Source organism: Musca domestica, unplaced genomic scaffold (genome assembly GCF_030504385.1).
Source record: "Musca domestica strain aabys unplaced genomic scaffold, Musca_domestica.polishedcontigs.V.1.1 1, whole genome shotgun sequence".
Classification (NCBI taxonomy): domain Eukaryota; kingdom Metazoa; phylum Arthropoda; class Insecta; order Diptera; family Muscidae; genus Musca; species Musca domestica.
This window is the reverse complement of record NW_026712114.1, coordinates 29,848,036-29,867,980: the sequence shown is the minus strand read 5'-3', so window position 1 is coordinate 29,867,980 and position 19,945 is coordinate 29,848,036. Positions and strand designations below refer to the sequence as shown.

The 19,945-nt window shown below is 35.3% G+C and overlaps 1 protein-coding gene across 1 annotated transcript in view; it reads left to right on the top strand.

Annotated features, from left to right (window-relative positions):
* LOC101896863 (uncharacterized) overlaps nt 1-19,945 on the top strand; it is an 86,542-nt gene that overhangs the window by 16,748 nt on the left and 49,849 nt on the right. The window contains exon 2 of the mRNA XM_005177432.4: nt 13,881-13,958. The gene's annotated coding sequence lies outside the window, so the exon portion shown is untranslated. The remainder of the gene's footprint in view (nt 1-13,880; nt 13,959-19,945) is intronic.

The following is a 19,945-nucleotide window of genomic DNA, read 5'->3' as shown; positions in this document are numbered from 1 at the left end:
ATGTGCAAGGCAAGGTTTTGGACACATTTGTTTCTTTTTGGCCAGAGAAAATAAAAAAAAAATCGAAGTCAACAAGTTGTTTGAAATGTTGCATTCATGATTGGTCTGCTCTGCTGTCACACACAAACACAGAGATACCCACTTTTAGCTTCGTGGGACAACCACGGGCTGGGGTTATTTCAGTGGAAAGAAATCGGTTTTTTGTGGGTTTGTTTTTAAGCCAAGTGTTACCTTGTTGTGGAGGAGTCAAAGACAAACCCAAAAATTTTAAACAAATAAACAAAACGGTGAACTAAGGATCTTTATAACTCAAAAAGTTAAAAAAAAAATAATATTTATTTAATTCATAAATATTTTCATTAATTCAAAAACTAATTCTCCACAAATTTCCCCATCTCAACAAATTGCTAGGTGGTCTCTTTCAATGATTTGAAAATTGTGACAACCACCAGCCATCACCATTGCCATTGCCATCGCCATCATCCTGGTGGCATCAACATTTATTGACAATGTCCATCTGACCCCCCCCCCACTCCTTCCCTGCTAAAACAGTGGGATATTTGTTCAGTTCACAACAGAAGTCAATTGCAGTTTATTGGTTTCTATTACTTTGCCATTGAGCGCCGCTGTGGCGAAATGTTGTAAATCTTTCTGCACCTGATTATCAGGTATTTAAAAACAGAGAAGAAGAAAACAAAAGAGTCTTCCCAACACCTGGTGCCGTTAGTTTATATGTATTTTTCGCTATTTGTATAAGATTTGATTGATAATTTAAATGTCAAAAGAAGGCGAAATAGCAGATGAGAAAGTTTTGTTTTGTTGTTGGAAAAAGAAAACAATGCAAATGATAATTTTCATTTAGAGTTTGTCGCTTAAGTCTTTTTTTTGTGGCAGAGTGTGGCAATGGCTGGGAGGAATGTAATGGGAAAGTGATAATCAATAAAATTATATATTTTTTCTTCAACAAATAATAGAGGCAATTAATAGAAAAAAATTGAAAATTTAGAGAAAAAATGTCCAATAAAGCATTGCTACAAAGAGTTTAAAAAATTCGTAATTTTAGATATTTTGTTAATGGAGGACAGCAGATTTATCTGGGCATACGTTTTTACTGAATATATACTATACTTTCCGAGAATGAAATCTGATCTTCTGACAAAAGTTGGTTTATCTGTTCGTAGAAAGACAGCTTATTTGTAAAAGATCTGTATAGATAATCCCTAAACCTTCTTATAGATCCCTCTACAGATGTTCAACAGAATTCATAGAAAATCTTTAGATCTTAAAGAAAAACTCTAGATCTCAAAGAAAAGCTGTAGATTTTTTCAGGGAAGATGTAGATCTTGGTATTCAAAATCTAGAGATTTTCTAAAAGAAGATCTGCATATATTCTAATAGAGTATCTGGAGATCATCTCTTAGAAGATATGGAGATCATCCCTCAGAAGATCTGGAAATCTTCTCTTAGAAGATTAGGAGATCTTCTCATAGAAGAACTGAAGATCTTCCCTTAGAAGATCCTGAGATCTTCCCTTAGAAGATCCTGAGAACTTCCCTTAGAAGATCCTGAGAACTTCCCTTAGAAGATCTGGAGATATTCTCTTAGAAGATCTGAAGATCTTCTCTTAGAAGATTTGAAGATCTTCTCTTAGAAGATTTGAAGATCTTCTCTTTGAAGATATTCTCTTAGAAGGTTTAAAGATCTTCTCATAAAAGATCTATCTTCTCACAGAGAATATGGGGATCATTTCGTAGAAGATCTTGATATTGTCACAGGGGATCTGGGGATCTTTTCCTAGAGGATCTACAGAGTCTCTCGTAGAAGATTTGGACCTTTTCATAGAAGATCTGAAGATCTTCTCATAGAAAATCGGAATATCTTCTCATCTGGATATCTTCTCGTAAAAGATCTGAATAACTTTTTACACAGAAGATCTGGATATCTTCTCGTAGAAGATCTGAATACCTTCTCACAGAGAATCTGGGGACTCTCTCGTAGAAGATCTGAATATTGTCAGAAGAGATCTGAGGTTCTTTCCTTAGAGTATCTGGAGAACCTCTCGTAGAAGATTTGGATTTAACCATAGAAGATATTGGGATCTTATCTTAGTAGATCTGAGGTTCTTCTTCTTAGAAGATTTGGAGATTTTCTTATAGATGTTCTGGAGTTATTGTTGGTATTGGCATTAAAAGACCTGGTCCCATAGGAAATGTGGACATCTTCTCATAGATGATCTAATGATCTTGTCTCATAGAAGATCTGCAAATCTTCGCACAGAAAGATCTGGAGATTTTCTCGTTAAATATCTGGATATATATCTTATACCCAAGAGGCCATCTAGCAGACTAGCTGGAGGTCTTCTTACAAAAGGGCTGGAGATAGGAAATCTACAGATGATAATTGGGGAGCTGTCTATGTAAGATTTACAAAGGTTTAAAGTTTACCAGGTCTTATTCCAGCCAGAGACCCCGTGCGGTTCTCAAATTTGAACAAATATCTGTTTCGTAATTACTTTTATTATTTCGGATGCTTTTAAGTCATCACATGTGTCAGTAATACCGTTCCGCTTTTGTTTTGGTCTAACAGTCACATGTGACAGCCACCCAGCCACCTTTGACACCCCAATTTAGAGAGCCACACACAGACACAAAAGAAACGGAATTCAAATGAAAACGAAAGTGTTTCCAGAAAATCAAAGAGCACAACAAAAAAAAACGGTTTTCCATTTCATTTCACACAAAAAAAGCAACCCAAAGAAGCCAATAAACTGGAAACCAATTGAAATTTCTTCAAATGATGTTCATACCAAAAAAACACAGCAAGATGCCAGCACGGGAAAATTGCTTTTGGCCATTAACTGTCAATAATATACGTTAGTGAGAAGATAGAGAGAAGAAGAAGAAGAAAAAACGACAGCAGCAGCTTGGCATGGCATGGACAAGAAGAAGTTTTCCGAAATCCAAGAAACTAAGACAAAAATCGTTAAGGTCAAATCCATCCCAAAAAAAAAACAAAGTAGTAAGCCTTGCATTGCACCATGACTGACGGTCTGACAATTGCAGTTTTTTTTTTCTTTTATGACCAAGCGCTTCCAATATCTGGCTGCCTGCCTGTCTGATACTGCACATCATTGGCCAATAGTCTATTTTGATTGGTGAAAAAAAAAAACCGAAAAAATTATTCGAAAACTAAGAAACAATTTTTGGTTAATTTGATGCGCATCTTATTTCCAATTTTTTCCGTCTATCTGCTGCTGCTGCCTGTTGCTCTGTGTAATGGACGTTTTGAAGTTTTTGTCACGATTTCTTTTGATTCCATTTCACATGGCCGTTTGGTTAGTGACATTTAAGAGAAACTCAAGAATTTGTAATAGTATGGGTAGGGAAGTTAGTGTTTCGAGGAAACCCCATATGGGCGAGAAAAATATTTAATACAATGTGTTTTGGAAATTAATTGAATTAAGGCGTTAAGTATTTTGAAAATGATACGAAATATGAAATTTAATGCGTGTCGGTATTTTTTTGATGCTGAAATTTTTAAAATCAATTTAATTCGAACTAAGACTATTTGTTAATTAATAATATAACATTTGAATAGTTTGGCATGCAAAATTGAAAATGATTCAATTAACAAGCATCAAAATTCCTTTTGTCTGATTTTTAGAAAAATTCCCTGATTTATAGTTGGAGTAAAAACTGTGATCCGAGAAAATGCAAAGTCAACCAAAGAAATTATAAGAAAAAGCCTATTGCTTTCGTCCCAAATTTCCTTTGATACATAACATTTGGACCTGGTTAAAAATCGTCTAATAATCAACCAAGAAAAAAATAATGATTTTACTAAAAAAGAGAGGCTGTGATAAACGTCCTGCTGACAATAAAGTGAACTTATCCAAAAGACCACCAAGGACATACTAATTTCATTTGTCTTGCCTAAATATGATTGAAGGCTGTATAAGACATAATATGAGGGCGTTGGGTAAAAACGTAAAATGTATTTTTTTTTAAAAAAAGTTACTGGCTCCGCCAAGGATCTTTCTTTAAATATTATTTGACTTAACATATTTTTCAATCAAAATAAAAGCCCCTTTTTTAAAAATTTCAATGGGGGTAGTCCAATATTTGGTATAGAATGTTGTTAACATTTTCTTGTATCATTTTTAAATTAAGTTTGGAATAAAAAAAAAAAACTGGCGTTCTGGGACCCATCCAGTACATTGATCGGCATATTGATCATTGACATTCTTTTATATCCTTTTCTATATCTTAAAAGATTTTTTTAAAAAAATAAGGCATTTGGTATTTAATACCATCCTCAGATTTTCCTTGAATTTCCCTCGAGCTAAAATATCGATTATATAAACCACCAAGGACAAGGATAAGCAAAAGATGCTTTACATCATTTTCTTAGTTTTTCTTATTTTGCGTATTTTTTTTTTCTTTTTTTTTTTTGGAATAAATTCTAAAACTTAATGTGGGCTAGCGGTTTAAAAATCCACTCAATATGCCTTTTAAGCCCTCCACCAAAGTATGGAAGGTATATTAAGTTTGACATTCAGCTTGTAACACCTCGAAATATACATTTTAGAGCCCACCAATTCTTGATCAGCATAAAATTCTATGTCGATTTAACGATGACAGTCCGGCCGTCTGTGAAAATCACTCTAGCTTCCGAACAAAGTGAAGTACGTTGATAAAATTTTGGGCCATTCAAGTCTACGTTTAGTTATAGCCCCCATATAACGATACCTCCCTTTGTCCAGGTATTGATGCTTTTAGTGATATAACTCACCCGAGCCGATTTTAAATCTCGTATATGAAGTTCGTAATTATTCAATTTTACAGCCTAAGACAGAAAATTGTTTGTGCCGATTCACGTCTTCGTAACGCCCTTGTGCAACAGTACCTCTATATATACGGTATTTTGCTGATTTCAACGACCCTATTCACCGGGATTGTTCCAAATTTCGTACTTGAAATTCGTAATGGGTACTACAAACTACGACAGAAAATTGTCTATGCAAGTCTAGGTCTTCGTACAGCCCCTATATATCAGTACTTCCCTATATTCGGTATTTTGATGATTTTAGCCACATTATTTCAAATTTCATAATTGGAGTTCCTAATAATTACTACAATCTATCACAGAAAATTGTATATGTAGGTCCATGTCTTCGTATATTCCCCATATAACGGTACGTCCCGGCATTCGGTATTTTGCTGATTTCAGCGACACTATTCGCAGGAATTGTTTTAAAATTGGTATTTGAACTCGTAATTGGTACTACATCCAGAAAAGTGTCTATGTAGGTCAAGGTCTTCGTATAGCTGCTAAATATCGGTAACTCCCTATATTCGGCATTTTAATGATTTTAACCACATTATTCTCCGGAACTGTTTCAAAATTCGTATTTGCTCTTCGAAATGGGTATTACAGCCTCTGACAGAAAATTTCCTATGCGAGTCCACGTCTTCGTATAGACCTCAAATTATTTTATTTATTTATTTTTATTTTATTATTATTTTTTTTATTATTATTTTATTATTATTTTTTTTTAAATTTACAAATTTGTCCTGCTTTCTAACTGCTTTTTAACTTGTTAATTGTTTTCTTTTTTTTCAAAAAAGGATTGTAAACTAACCCCCAAATGTCCATGTTTTTTCACATATGCCCCCTTCGGGGAATGGGCCCATGTGAGTCTATGTTTTCCTATTATTCAATGTATGTACATTTTTAATCTCCTCCAATTCAGGTAAAGGGGGACTCATTTTAAATGTCGCTAAGATGATATTGTTTCTAATTATGAGACTGTAACAACCGAGGATCCTCTTAGAGCACAACTTTATCGCTGTGTACAATTTTTCGTGCCTTTATTTTTCAACCACTCTTAATATTCCCTCAGAGACTTGAATCTGAATTTCGAAGTTCAGCTAGATTTCTTGAGCTGATTTTAAATGTCCACGAAAATATCGCTTTTAATTTTAAACCAGTAGCCATAATGACTTCTTTTAGGCCAAGAAGTGACAAGAATTAAGAAAGTGACAAAGCGTGCCCTCCATTCGTAACATTTCAACCCCTTCAGGTCTCCACATTGCAAAGCCTTCTTTATATTCCCCCAGGAATTTGGTCATTGAATCTCATTTTCCAAGTTCACCTACATTTTCTCTTTTTCCATTTTCATTGTTGTTCATCTTTTCATTTATTCCAATTGTCGTTGTCGTCGTCATCGTCGTCTTCTTCACCTATTCAACTGCAAACAATTTCTTATCATACGACATGGTCTTTGTAAGCATTTTTTTTTTGTTTTTGGTTTGGCAAACATATGCGGATGAGTGTTTTATCTGCAAAGATATGCATCTTTGGAATGACATTGTGAAAGAAAAGCAAACAAAACAAAAAAAAACAACATAACGCTTTGAAATGATGCCAGTATGACAGTGTTACAAATACAACAAGGAAACTGGAGCAATGGCAAAATGTGGAGTCAATGAAGATGAAGAGAAAAAAAAACCAGGGAAGCAAAACAAAAGATTTTCATTCATGAATACCCCGAACGGTTTTTGTGTGAAAGAGTGTGTTTGTGTGCGGGTGCGGGTGCTTTGGCTTCCCTTAACGGAAAATGTAAATGTTAATGGAAGAAAATGCTTACGGGGCTTTGGTTGTCTAAGTCATTTGTTTAATGCCAAAAAAAAAAATCTAATATTCCCAGACCTGATTTCAATGAATGTCACAGCAGTGGGGTACATTTTTCAATTTCCCTTTTCCATGACTCAAAAATGTGTCATCTATAATTTCTCTGAACCTTTGTTTGTGCTTCGCAAAAAAGTGACTTTTTAAGACAAATTTTTAATAACTTTCCTTAATGAAAATTTTCCACAACCCCCATTTTCTCATTTTCCTCAACGCATAACTTTAAATTAAGGTTAATCCAATGACACTTAACCCACTTAAAGATCATTGCAAAAAAAAACCAAAACAAAAACACTTGTCAAGAATTCCTTAAAGTTCAAAGGCATAAAGCATTTTTTCCCTGTAAGCAAAAGAAAAACCAAACCACAAAGTCTAGCCAGTACCATGGAAACCTTTGCATTGGCAGACCTTAACCCCACAGCTTGTCTATTTTCAATATTTGACTCCAATGCAGTGGAGTCCACCTCCTCCATTCAGTCTTTTCGACACGTGAAGTAAATTAAACACCTTGCATGAAGTTTTATTTTTCAATTTTTTTTTCTATTAAAAAAAAAAAACGAAAATTTATTATCGTGCTGAAAGCATCTGCCTACTACCATTTCAGAGCTAAGAGATTTTTATGTGCATCGCTCTTGCCAAGGAAAGTGTCAAAGTTTATTTAAACACATTCTCTTTAAATGGCCATAAATTCATTTTGGTGGGGGGATGCCTTTTCTCCCGCAAATCTTTTGGCAATTTATTAACCACACCACCATACCGTCCATGGCCGTAACAATTATTTATAGGTTTTCCAACACACACATGGAAACGAATTGATTTTTTTTTTTTGCTTTACTCTTCCTTGGGAAAAACGACCTCCACAACGATTTTATTTTGTGTCTAATGGGGAGGCCAGTTGCCATGCCGGGAAAGCATTTGGTAACATCACGTTTAGTGAAATCATCTCTGATTTGAAAATGTTTTTTTTTTTCTCTCAAATTTATTGTAAAGTTCATTGATATTCCCCGCACACTGCATAATCTAAAACCCCAACAAAATTTTTGTCAACAATTTTTTGTGTGTTTTTCTTTTGCAAGGAAGAAAGTGAATTTCTTATAATGGCCAAACGGTTGGCGTCTCCATTTCTCGTGAATTGTTAAGCAGTCCCAGGGATCACATGTGTCACTTTAATGTTTATGAATTTGCATTAATTAAGCTGCAAACTTCAACAAAAAAACGAATATTGATTTTTCGCACAAAAGAAAGTCGTAAGGTCGCAAAGCATTAAAGGACATCTTGTGATAGGAGAGGTCATTTCTATGGCGAATATAAATAGGAAGGAGAAATAAAAAAAATGATTAGAGGCTGATTAGAAATATTGTCTCTGTTTCATATGAAAAAGGACCCTTCGGAAAACTTTAAAAATAAATTGGACTAAATTTAAATGAAATAAATTGAAATAAAAAAATCTCATTCTGTTAAAAAATGCAACAAAGTCAAATGCCATAATTTTTACATTTTTTAAATTTATTGAATGAAAGCAAATAATGTCGGAAATAACTTTAGATTTGTTCGAATTGGTCATCTTTGGCACGAATTATGGCCTTAAAAAACGGCCAATGAAACCGTCACGCTGTAAGAATCTTGCTTTGCGGTATTTTGGCCCATTCCTGCCGATGGGCTTGCTTGAGGTGATCGACACTTTGGTATTTTTTAGTGCCAAACTTGCTTTCCAAAATACTCCAAACACAATAGTCCAACGGATTGGTATCCGGAGATCTTGGTGGCCATTGTGGGCTGGAACTGAAGCGAGCAACATTATTTTGTAACCATTCTTGGGTGGCGCGTGCTGAGTGCGATGGTGCTGAGTCCTGTTGGAATGTCCAAGGTCTTCGGCCAAAATGTTTGCGTGTCCAAGGCTTTAATACACCCTCCAGAATATTTTGCGATAATATTCGGCATTTATTCCGATGACACGGTCGATAAATTCGAGCGGAGAGCGACCATCGGCTGTTATGGCGGCCCACAGTATCACCATGGCCGGCGCTTGAGTTCTGGTGGCCAACCGAAGGTGCACATTTTCAGCTGACCTCTTTGGCAGGTAAACACGATCATTTTTTTTTTTTTGTTTACAAACTGCTGGACAACGAATGTTTTCTCATCGGAGAAAACAAAATTCGGCAGTTCACCACTTTCGGCTCTTTTGAGTTCATTCTCTTTCTGCTGTGGTGTAAGTTCTTGCACTTTTGTGAATTTCAATGGTTTTACCCTGAGCCGAATGGAATGGAAGTTTTGAATTTGTCGAATGGAATATTCCGATATATTCAGCTCACTAGCCATTTTTCGGCCACTACGACGCGGGTTTCGATCAAGTCGCTTCTTTACTTTTCGAACCATTTCTGCTGATGTTTCTGTTTTCTTCCGTCCACTTCCTTGACTTTTTTTAAAGATTTACCGGATGGAATAGTGCGATATGTTCAGCTCACGAGCCATTTTTTGGCCACGGCGACGTGGGTTTCGATCAAGTCGCTTCTTTACTTTTCAAACCCTTTCTGCTGATGTTGTTGTTTTCTTCCGTCCACTTCCTTGACGTCGGGCTACGCTACCAGTATCACGGTAACGGGCGATGGTAAGAGACACAAAAGATATATTCACATTTAAATGCTGGAGTGCTCTAACGATAGCCACTTGTCGTTTTCCGCCCATATATAAAGAAATCACGCTATCACGCTTGAATTCCATCACGAATAACTTCTTTTCTGGAAAATTCTCACCAAAATGTTTTTGTACGCTTGCAAACACTATAATGAGCTGTCACTAGAATAATTTGAACAGCTGCCGGACGAGTGCCTTGGAAATGACAGCAGTCTGAAGTTGATTGCAGTTTTTTTATCTCACCCTGCATATATACTACGTTCCGCACAAAGGAGCTGGAACCCATTACGAACTGGTATATGGCAGATATTCCTAAACGTGGACAAATATATTTCGTTTCAATACCAACAATCAAAGACACAATACAAATTGTTCTGTCAAATGTCGAAGCTCTGGGTTCTTTTATGCTATCAATATATATACTTTATGGGGTCTGCGACGAATATTTATGGTTGTTACAAGCGGAATGACAAAGTTAATATACCGTCCTTTTCAAGGTGGAGAGTATAAAAATATTTAATTTCAAAACGAAAGCCTTAAGACACGAAAATTGGCTGCGAAATATTTCTTCAAACCATATATCTTTTTTTTATAACAATTTTTTTAATATCCGTGATATTTCAAAAGCTGTTCATCAAAAACTAATATGTGAATTAAATAATTAAAGTTAAAAAAAAAAAAACGTTTACAAATCTATAATGGATATAAAGAAAAGATTAAAACAAAACAAAAGATTTAAGACACAAACGTTTTTCTGCAACATTTGTCAATCTGAAAAGCTATTCATTTTGTGAAACCTTGTTTCCCAAATCTTAAAATATCCAAAACACTCAATTGCATTTCAACAACCTTTTCAAATTTATGACATATTGAACTGCAATTTAACAAAACTCAATTAACACTTCCAGTCACCAAAATACAAATGGAATTCCCTCGCTACAACTCCAACCCACACGCCTTCACATTCTCAAAATCGAATTTTGGTCCAACTTCTTTTCATAACCATCGATTTCTAGATCATACAAAAAAAAAAAAAAAATTTAGCACAAAACCACACACATACACACTTGTAAGTTTATTTAACCACCTTCGCCTTACATATTGTTTATTTTTTTCTTCTTGTTTTTGCAACGTGTTATGGTCTTTTATGTATTCACAAGTCGTTCTTTTAATACATTGTTAAATATTTGCCATTAATGAAAAGCCAAAGAAGAAACAACTTGGCAATATAACCGACACTCTACATAGGATCTACATTATTTGCCGGTATGCCGATGGTAGACAATAACATCCGACCGACCAACCATCTAGTCCGCAAGCCAGCCAGCCAAGAGGAGCGTTTGTTGCTTGTGTAAATTAATGTGGAATGTATTTTTTCCGTTTTCATTCATTATGTTTGTTTTTTTTCTTTTTTTTCTGTAGCGGCTTAGTTTGTTTTTGTTCACGCGGTATCTAAAGAAGACATGACATATAAATACATATTTCTGTGCATGAGTGTGTGTGTTGAGTTTATTTACAACAACGTCTGTGGCCCCAATAGAAAGTGGGGCTGCAGTTCAATGTCTCTGTTTTTCTGTTTGTTTGTTTGCTTTGTATGCATCGAACCGTCATTCTTTGACTGTTGGCTGCATGCAAAAGAAAAATCGTTGAGCTGCCATTAAATGACACATATGTGAACCGCAACAACAACCAAAAAACGGCAGACAAAAAGTACTGCCAGGTTGTTCATTAGTTAGTTTAAGGAATATGAAATTTTAACTGATTTCTAGAGGAAATACAATTTTTCTGGGGGGAAAGTCTATTCAAAAAGCCAAAGAATACAAGTAAAAGTCAAATCGCTTGGAAAATAAGGCCAAGATCCTTGCAGTCACTAAAATCAGAGGTATCAATACAGGGTAAAATGAAAAAAACTGCAACCAACTTCAGCCTGCTGTAATTTCTAAGCCACTCGTCCGACAGCTGTTACAATTATTCCAGTGACAGCTCATTGAATTGTTTACAAGCGCACAAAAGCATTTTGGTGGGAATTTTCCAGAAAAAAAGATATTCCTGATGGAATTCAAGCGTGATAGTGAGATTTCATTATATTTGGCTGGAAAACAACAAATAGCTATCGTTGGAGCATTCCAGCATTTAAATGTTTCTTTTGTGCCGTGATACTGGTAGCCCGACGTCAAGGAAGAGGACGGAAGAAAACAGCAACATCAGCAGAAATGGTTCGAAAAGTAAAAGACCGACTTGATCGAAAACATCGTCGCAATGGCCGAAAAATGGCTCGTGAGCTGAACATATCGCAATATTCCATTAGGCAAATATTGAAAAATTAGCTCGGGGTAAATGCATTGAAATTCCATAAAGTGCAAGAACTTACACCGCAACAGAAAGAAAATAGACTCCAAAGAGCTAAAGAGTTGCTTCGTTCGGCCAAAAGTGGTGAACTGCCGAATTTGGTTTTCTCCGATGAGAAAACATTCGTTGTCCAGCAGTTTGTAAACAAACAAAAGGATTGTGGTTGCCAAAGAGGTCAGCTGAAAACATGCACCTTCGGTTGGCCACCAGAACTCAAGCACGGCCATGGTGATGCTGTGGGCCGCCATAACAGCCGATGGTCGCTCTACGCTCGTATTAATCAACCGTGGCATCAGATAAATGCCGAATATTATCGCAAAAATATTCTGGAGGGTGTATTAAAGCCTTGGGCACGCAAACATTTCGGCCCCAGAGCCAGACAAAAATATTCTGGAGGGTGTATTAAAGCCTTGGGCACGCAAACATTTTGTCCCCAGACCTTGGACGTTCCAATAGGATTCATCACCATCGCACTCAGCACGCGCAAACCAAGAATGGTTAAAAAATGATGTCCCTCGCTTCATTTCCAGCGCATAATGGCCCCAAAAAGCCCGCATACCAATCCGTTGGACTATTGTGTCTGGAGTATTTTGGAAAGCAAGGTTGGTACTAAAACTACCAAGGTGTTGATTACCTCAAGCAAGCACTTCTCCTAGAATTGGCCAAAATTCTGCAGAGCAACATTCGGGCAGCGTGTGACGGTTTCATTGGCTGGTTGAAGGAGATAATTTGTGCATTTTATTCTAAAAATTTGATGCTATTTCCGACATTTTTTGCTTTTATTCAACAAAATTAAAAAAAAAAACAATTCCAAAAGTGTGGAAGGGGAGAAACTTGCCCCCTCTATTTTGATTACTTTTCGATGTAAACTTTCAAAACGCCGATTAACATGTATTCTTTTTTTATTTCGAAAATAACTTTAAGAATATGCTATAAAACTATTGTTAATTGTAATCTCCCACAATCATGTGCCATAACAAATTGATAGAAACACAATTATTATAGCCTCAATAATTATGTATTCGTATTAATAAACAATATGAAGCTACCGTTTGAAACTACGTTTTTCAAAAACAAATAATGAAGCTAACATTTTATTTCGGTGTCATGAAGGCAGTTAGGAGAAATTTTTGTTTCCACCAGACACAAGATCAAGTCCATGTTGTTGTAGCCGTCGAGCCGGCAAAACATTCATGCATTGGACAATTGTAGAATATTTATTTTTTGGCAAGTTTTTATGGCCACTTGCAAATATAACCGACAACAAGCGAAAGTTGACCCAGAGTTGTGGGCCAGTCCGGCTAAGCAGCCAGCCAGTTTGGCTGCCAAAAATAAGCAGTAGCAGCAGACATACAATGGTTAAGCAGGCAAGCGGACATAGCCGACGACGAATAAGAAGAAGTCTTAAATTGAATGTAAAACATGTAGCCAAAATAACTGAACTGAACGAATGGCTTGTTTTTTTTTTGTCTTTTGTTAAAAATAAAATATTCCATTTTTTTTAGTGTAGAGAAATAGAAAAGACAGAAGCCAAAGAAAGACTTGACTTGAGCGGTAGCATAACAATAATAATTTGCATAAATGTCTCACAAGGAAAATCCATAAATGGTTAATAGAGATGAAGCCAAATGTGGAGAGAGAGACAGAAAAATTGAAACAAGTGCAATTGATTTATAATAGAAAATCTAGCTTTCATATGGACAGAAACCAAAAAAGAAGAACAAAAAAAGAAGAACAAAAAATATGAAATTGGAAAAATACCTATTTGGTAGTGTCACCTAGTTTGGTATTTGTCTTCAGTGTGAATTTGTAACCCATATTCGTATGACAATGGCGGATGATAAGTTAATACAACAATAGTTTGTCTAAGAGACAGATGTCGAAAATGTCATTGCATTTCCCAAATGCTGGACAGATGAAATAAAAGACTTTTGACAGGCAAAATAAAAAGAAAATTGCTTTTGTGCCAAAGGAATTTCAATGATATATCCATGAATATGCCACGGATGATCGATCACAGTGGAGATTTTAAGTTTTTTTATTGCAAACATGCTTGGCCAATTTATTTCATTTCTTTTTTTTTGTGTTTTTTAATTTTTGCACATGCTACCTTTACAGAATAATTGATTAAAATCTTATTACCATTTATGTCTAGCCACTATTTTAATTAACTAATTTATTTTCTTTCTGGCTTTCTTTACTTTCAGTTTCGTCGCATCAAAGACCCACCTCAACACACACACACATACACATTCACAAAAGAAAACAAAAATCTTCTAAATAAGGTAAGATTGTGTTGCTACAACAATTTCTCTTTGTCATTCAAATGCCATGCCAGCACAGATACATACGTACATACATATGTGCATGTGTATTGATTGTGATATCAGATCAGTGGATATAGACATTGTTTGAATTTTAAACAAAAGGCACCCACCCTCTTTGGAGCAGATGACGACGACTAGACTACGGTAATGGTAATGGTGATGATGAATCATAGCGAAATGATACCAATTAAGATCCCAACCAAAAACCGAATTAGCATATTTTCAACAGCAAAAGCTCTATAAATCAAACTTATTCAAATTAGAATTGGATTTTACATGAGAAAGTCAATTTGTAGTTAGTTTTGATTTCATGAGAAATAGTATCACGTTGTGGGTTTATTTTTGGAATTTTCTAAAAGAAATTTCAAGAATTGTTGTTTGAAATATGTCGACGATAATGAAAAAGGTAGGGGCTTAAAAGGAAAGAATAAGGGATAACAATATTTGTAATTATATTTCATTAAACTGTCAGTATAGATTTTTATAAATATCAGTTTTTAAAATTTAGATGTTTCTAAAAACGTAATTCCTAGAATGGTATTTTTTACCAATTCTGCTCCTTCGAAATGCCCACGTCCAGAATTGGAATTGATCCGGTTGTTTTTATACCCTACAACACAAGGTGGTCAGGGTATTATGTCTTTGTGCATTTGTTTGTAACAGGCAAAAAGGAAACGAGATAGACTCATAGTTCCTTTTGATGATCTGCATAGAATCACATTCTGAGTCGATTTATGCATGTCCGTCCGTCCGTCTGTCCGTCTGTCCATGTATTTTTGTAAACAAATACAGTTCGCATTTATTGCCCTATCCAGATGAAATTTTGCACAAATCATTTGTTTGGTCCAAGGACGAACCCTATTGAAATTGGAGATAATCGGTCAAAATTTAGATATAGCTCCCATATATATCTGAGTCCGATTTGCCTTTTATTGTGCACCAAACGTGTAATATCAGTCCGAATAGTACAGAAGTTTGCACGTACGGTCAGATTGGACTTGAAAATAAGTATGCCAAATTTAATCGAAATCGGTTCAGATATAGCTATAACTCCCATATATATTTTTCATCCGATATGTTATTTTCGTCCTCCGCAGCCGTGATATGCACTCTGTAACAACAATATTTATTGAAATATATCAAATACAGTTCAGAAATATATTTGCTAAATTTTATCGAGATCGGTTCAGATTTGGATATAGCTCCCATATATAATTTCGTCCGATTTACTTTTGATTGTGCACCAAACGTCTAATATTTGTCCAAATGGGATGAAATTTGGCACTTACGACCGAATTGAGTCTAGAAGCTAGTATGTCAAATTTGATGAAGATCGGTTCAGATATAGTTATAGCCCTCATATATACTGTTCATCCGATTTGTCATATTTGTTACCCACAACCGTAATATGTAACAACGATATTCAGGGAAATATATCAAGTACAGCTCAGAATTATCTTTGCCAAATTTTTTCGAGATCGATTCCGATTTGGATATAACTCCTATATATTTTTATCCGATTTCAAATTAATTGTGTACAAATGGGCAATACAAGTCCGAATTTAATAAATACAAATGCTTCGGCATATTTAATCCTTTGAACTTTAAATTATAATTAAAATCATAGCGTGTATGATTGAATTCTCCTATAAAAACCTTTAATTGTTATGCCGAGCTCTACTAAATTAGCAAAGTGGTGTAGGGTATCACAAAGTCGGCCCCGTCCGACTTTAAGGCTTTCTTTACTGTTTATTAATTCATTAACAAGTATTCTCAGAAAATTCACGAACAAAGCTGTATTTTTTAAATATTCTGTTGGAATGTCCAAGGTCAACGGGCAAAATGTTTGCGTGCCCATGGCTTTAGTACACCCTCCAGAATATTCTGCATTTATTCTGATCCACGGTCGATAAATATGAGCGGAGAGCGACCATCGGTTGTAATGGCGGCCCACACCATCACCATGGCCGGCGCTTGAATTCTGGTGGCCATCCGAAGGTGCACATTTTCAGCTGACCTCTTCGGCAAGTAAACACAATCATATTGTTTGTTTTCAAACTGCTGGACAACGAATGTTTTCTCATCGGTGAAAACCAAATTCGGCAGTTCACTTTAGGCCAGGAGAAGCAACTCTTGAGCTCTTTCGAGTCTATTTTCTTTCTGTTGCGGTGTAAGTTCTTGTTGCACTGTATGGAATTTCAATGGCTTTATCCCGAGCTAATTTTTCAATATTTTCCGAATGAAATATTTCGATATGTGCGACATTTTTCGGCCACTGCGACGCGGGTCGCTTCTTTACTTCTTGAACCATTTTTGCTGATGTTGTTGTTGTTTTCTTCCGTCCACTTCCTTGACGTCGGGCTAAGCTACCCGTAACGAGCGATGGTATGAGACACAAACAATTTATTCACATTTAAAAGCTGTAGTGCTCTAACAATAGCCACTTGTTACTTTCCAGCCATCGCGCTTGAATTCCATCGCGAATAACTTTTTTCTGGAAAATTCTCACCAAAATGCTTTTGTATGCTTGTAAACAATATAGTGAGCTGTCACTGGAATAATTTTAATAGCTGTCGGACGAGTGGCTTAGAAATGACAGCAGTCTGAAGTTGGGTGCAGTTTTTTCATCTCACCCCATATACAAAGGAACTCTTACATTTTGAGATGTATTTGGCAATATTTGGTATAAAGTTTTGAAATTGTAAAGAGATCTTTGGATAAATCAATAATCCTCATTGGTGTAGAAAATGGGGCATATCGATCCATGTCTTGGAATGGCCCCTTTGTGAGGATAACATCTATTTCAATTAGTTTTTTTTCTTTTTTTGGCCATGATTTCCATTTTGAGTTCGTATTGTGTAGAGACGCTATTTATCAATAACTATCAATATAGGTCCAGCTTTTGCTACTGCAGTTATATAATGATACCCCTGATTTTGTTTATTGCAAGAGTCTTGGTAATACACACTTAAAAATTGATAATTTTTCCCTAACAATACCTCGTTACGAATCTCACTATAGATCCGGTATGATAATAGTTTTAATACTATCCTGCCTCACATTTTCTAAATTCCCAAATGACAAACAATTGATGCAACGTAAAAAAAAATGTACTTGCAATATATAGCAGATTAATTGACCAAATGTCCGGCATGTACAGCTCAATTTAGCAACAAAGCAACTGCCTACCAACAACCGTAGCTATTGTTCTTAAAGATGACTTAGTTTATAGACTAATAAATCTCTTAATTTCCAAGTGGTCATATGTCCAACATTTTATAGAGAAAATAAAGGCAAAAAAAAGTATAAGATTTATTTCCTAAAATGGTAGATCTTGGCAATAGAACAAAAAACTCGGCATTGCTCCACTTTAGTTTTAAAACAGAAAATAAATAGGAGGAAAAAAATTGAAACTACCACACAGAGGATTAAAAGAAAATTAACAAACAATGGATTGTTTACAAGACTTCTTTACATGGCAGCCAAGAGGCCATAGACCAGCAATGTCAACACAACGAACCATGGCGAACTAAAAATGGTCAATGAGAAAACTTTCGAGGCAAGAAAAATCAAAAAAAAAAAAAAAAACTTTGTCATATGACTTATTTACTCTAATTCCTTGGATGTCATTGGAAAACCAAATCACTAAAACAATAGCAACAATAAGAACAAAAAATACAAAATCAATGGCAGTGTTGAAATAAGACTAGGGCAAAAAACCCGAAGCCACCATATTCTTATGGTAATCAATTAAATCATATTAAAAACAATGGCAAAGAAAATTGTTACAATTTGCTGGCATAGCTGAGATTTTTATCTAACTACGGGCAACAAAAAAACATTGGTGGGGAGGGATGTTGAGGAAAATTTAACTGTTTAATGGCCAAGAAATTTCTTTTGTTGGAAAGTTTTGTTTTGGTTGGTGACTTTAAAGTTTAAAGACTTACTACTTGCCTGGGCCGGGTTTAAAAAAAAGTTAAATGTTAAAGTTTAGCCATGTATTTTATTATGGCCTATAACACGCATCATTTGCCTTGTGTGCGTGCATTGAAAATTTTATCAGATGTTCTGATTTTGTTCCGTGATCTTCCAAACAATTTGAGGCATGTTATAGTTGGCGTTTTTTTTTTGTTTCTTCTTTACCTTGTTATTGAGTTATTATAAAATTTAGAACGCTTAACTATTTTATGCCAGTCTTCGCTTGTCCGCCTGGCTTCTTTTTTAAATGCTTACTAATTGTTGTTGTTGTTGTTGTTTATTAAGAGCTGTTTAGTGATCTTCTTATTTTTTATATATATGGTCTTCTTAAATAACAATTATCGTAATCACGTATAAGCGGTCTTTAAGCGATTAAATCGTACGATATTGTCGTTAATGCTCTATTAACACAGCTGTTGGCCGGCCAAGAGAGCGATATAAGAAAGTTTTGTGTTTTTGTGATTTTCTTGCTAATCTTTCTTTTTATGGACACAGGAAAAAGAGAAAATAGATAAAGGCAATTAAATTGATTAGAACATTAGAAAAAATAAATGATCGGAGACACAGAGGAAAATATTCGTTAGGCATTTGTGGCATTTTAACGAAACACCAAAGAAGGTGGATATCTATCTTGATAGGCATTGATGTCTTTATAGAGGAGTAGAGTTCTTAGAAATGTGAAAGCTTAAATTCACATGGGACCGGAGATGGATTTATGTGGGGCGAGTTATTAAATAAAAAAGATTGATTTTGCATGGAACGAAGAAAAAATTTCCTGTACTTTAAGAAAGAAATTCAACGAATGTTTTCTCATCGGAGAAAAACGAATTCAGCAGTTCACCACTTTCGGCAAAGCGAACAAACTCTTTAGCTCTTTTGACTCTATTTTCTTTCTGTTGCGGTGTAAGTTCTTGCACTTTTTGGAATTTCGATGGCTTTACCCCGAGCTCATTTTTTTAATATTTGCCGAATGGAATATTGCGATATGTTCAACTCACGAGCCATTTTTCGGCCTCTGCAACGCGGGTTTCGATCAAGTCGCTTCTTTAATTTTCGAACCAACTCTGCTGATGTTGCTGTTTTCTTCCGTCCACTTCCTTGACGTCCGACTATGCTACCAGTATCACGGAAACGAGTGATGGTACGAGACACAAAAGATTTATTCACATTTTATTCACAAGTGCTCAAACGATAGCCGCTTGTGGTTCTGCAGCCAAATATAAAGAAATCACACTATCACTGAATTCCATCACGAATAACTTTCTGTCACTGGAATAATTTTAACAGCCGTCGGACGAGTGGCTTAGAAATAACAGCAGTCTGAAGTTGGCTGCAGTTTTTTTCATCTCACCCTATCGAAGTGGTATGTGACGAGATTTTTAGAGCACAGAAATTACAAAAATGCACTAAATTGTACGTCAAAATTATTGAGTGATAGATAAGATGTAGAAGTTTCACATTTTGCCGGAATGTTTAATTTTGTGGGGGAAATGTCAGTAACTCTTGTGTAAATTATCATCGAGTTTTGAAAATTCGAACTTAAAAGCTGCAAATCGTACTTAAATGTATAAAATGGTAAAGAATTACTACTGAACTATCAGTAGAAGCTAGAATTTTAAAATTGTATTAAATAAGGGGTCATTTTCTGTGGGAAATGGTGTAGTTTTTACAGTAATTTTCTTTGATCTATTTTAGAGATAAGAAGATTGCAGAATCTTCATTTCTGTCAAAAAATCTGTAAATTACAAGCTATTAGTTTCATTAAGGTACGATATTTAGTTCAAAATGATTTGTTTTTTTTTTTTAATTTTTCTGTTAGTGTTTTCAAAAGCAATCCACTCCATCCCTTACCTTTGAATATCCAATTCCATCAGCATTTGTCAAATCGCTTATTAAAAAAAATTGGGGTTTGGATGGTGAAATTGATTACTGTCCCACGTTTTACCTCATTTCTATACAGTAGATCT